We start from the raw sequence: 2,635 nt of genomic DNA, 5'->3' as shown, positions 1-2,635 counted from the left end.
CTGGAGCCGAGGCAGAGCGAGGTGGACAGTTGGCTGGAGCCTGCTGGTAGAGATGGGCATTGGGTAGCTCCAGTTCGCGATACCTTTGTCGGGGTCATAGATGGACCTCTGAGGGCACTTTCAGTAATAAGCTCGAGATTGGCCTTCTGAGTGCTTGGGGCATATCTACTCTCACAAGAACAAGTTAGAAGGCACGCAGGGATTCCTCACCCGCGTATGCCCTCCGATGCTTAAGTTAGCACGGTTAGGAGAATAGTGCAATAGATAAGTAAGGCTTGCTATCATAGAATAGTTGTACCTTTCCCAACGAGAGATGGTCAATGTCGGCACTGTTATAGGGAACCAGGGATGTACATGTACATTAGTAGCATGCGGGGGGGCTTAAGAGGAATCCCCCCCGGGGGCTAGACAACCTAGGGGGCCCTCTGAGATAAGGTGAGCCTTACAGCAGGCTGCTGAAACAAGTTCTTGGCCTCTAAGTGGCCAACTGGGCCAAGTCTTGGGTCGATAAAGAATACCCATAGGTATTGTCTATTTAGTCATGTGCTTGATATATGTGAGAGAGTTGGTATATTGTGAGGTGTCGTATGCGTATTCTCAAGCTCCTTTGAATATACACAATGAGTGCTTACCATTAAGAGTGGTAATGGGTAATGCTATTAAGTGACAAGTTATAAAGGTGGGCTCTATTAGACATAGGGAAGACCAATTACCTTATATGAGCTCACTAGAATGCTTGGCCTATGTGCATATGTATACACACTCTCTGGTCATAACGCTAACACGCACACATACATACATATATATATATTACACACAAAGAGGGAGAAAGAGGGATAAAGAGATGGTTGGAAGTAGGTCTTCCCAAAAGAACTCGGAGAGCACCTCCTAGAGATGTCTCAAGAAGAGGCTTCCCGAGAGACCACGGCTAGAGACCTTGCGGGAGCTCTCAGGAAGAAGCCCTCCTGAGAGATGGCTCACCGAGGCGACTCAAGCCTTTTCGAGAGAAAACGGGGGAGAGAGAGAGAGAGACTCATGCCGAGGGGAGGCTTGCTGCGAGACTTGCTACCGAGAGAAAATGGTGCCTCGTTGAGAGACTTCCATCGACCGCCGAGGGCCTAGTTGCCCTCTCCGAGAGAGCTTCTATGTCCTTTGAAGGGTGGTTGGCTTTTCAGAGAGAAATCACCGAGGGAGGGAATCCTCACTCGAAGAGGTCGTAAGCCTATCCAAGAGAGGCTGTCGAGAGGAGGAATTCTCTCCGAGAGAAGAAGATCTCTCTCGGAGAGACTTGGCCGAGAGAAAGAGAGAGAGAGAACTTGGGGCCCCCTATTTGACTCTTTGACCTTACTATTTATATCCTTATTTGCCTTGGACCACCTTGCTCCTTAAGCTTAACTTATTTACCCTTTTGCCATTAGCTTGATTATTTGGCTATTCACTCACGGTTTCTTCTTGGGAAACGTGTCCAGGCTTGGGACCACTTCTAGGGTCCATCCACTTAGGGCTTAATGACTGAAATACCCTTAGGCGCCTAATGATCAAAATACCCCTAGGTGGATGCTCAGGAATTCTATAGCATAACAATTGCCCCATAGTCTTTGCTTTAACTATTAAGTAAAAAGGAAAACTAATGCCACTCTCGCGTCCACCTACCTAGATGGAAAAAACTACTCTCTTAGGATTCATGGCCTCGCGCCGACACCTAAACAAGATCATTTATTGAGGTGAGGCTCGACAGCTACACAAAGGCACAACCCACTACGCCGAGTGGGTGGCGAAGGATACGAAGGCGCAACTTGAGGCATCTAAAATAAAGAATGACCTGCTCGAGGGAAAAGTACCAGTGGACCTCTAAGGCTCTACATGAGGGGCTTGAGAAATCACTGGCCTTATTGACGATGAGGCACCTGAAAGCCAACCCAATGGCTCGAGAGTTAGAAAAGTTATGGTCATGATGAGGTTTTCGCCACGGGCAAGGACATAGACATAGATAGATCAGATTTTGAGTGCTCAGGGGCACCAAATTTTTTAGACAATGGCTTTCGGGTGCAGAGAAGCTTACGCCAGCAATTTTGCTTTATTTAGACTCGGGTATAAGCTAAGATGGATTTTTTTAGGATCGAAGTGCCTTAGCGAGTTTATCCCGAGATGATGTACTTGCCTACGGCGACTCTTGCCAATGCCTTGGATCACCGGTCATTCGAACTTGATTTGCTAAACTCCTATGAGTGTCTTGAATCGAAGGTGTGAGATGAGCCTGCCAACCTAAAATCATTGTGCCAAGAGTGTTTCTCTTTTCTGCCATTATCAATGGCTCTACTTACCCTATCCTAGGGATTCCACTAGTATTCTATCATAACACTTGGTGAAATATGGTTGTCCATCTTCAGCTATTATCCCTGATTTAAACCAATTCCTTGGGCGATTAATGCCAATGTCTTCTCAACAACTACCATCTACATTATAACCACATTCCATTGCATCTTGAATTGAATATCAGGAGCCACTGTCTCTTTTTTTCTTACCTAAAGATGTCCCAGAATATATTTCCACATTAGATCCAGTCTCTATTCCATCTCTCTTCAGAAAACTGTTATCTTCTGGTCTTCTGACATCACTCTACGAGCTCCCGAAG

This window comes from Diospyros lotus, chromosome 4 (assembly GCF_014633365.1).
Source record: "Diospyros lotus cultivar Yz01 chromosome 4, ASM1463336v1, whole genome shotgun sequence".
Classification (NCBI taxonomy): Eukaryota; Viridiplantae; Streptophyta; class Magnoliopsida; order Ericales; family Ebenaceae; genus Diospyros; species Diospyros lotus.
Note: the sequence above shows the minus strand (reverse complement) of the source record.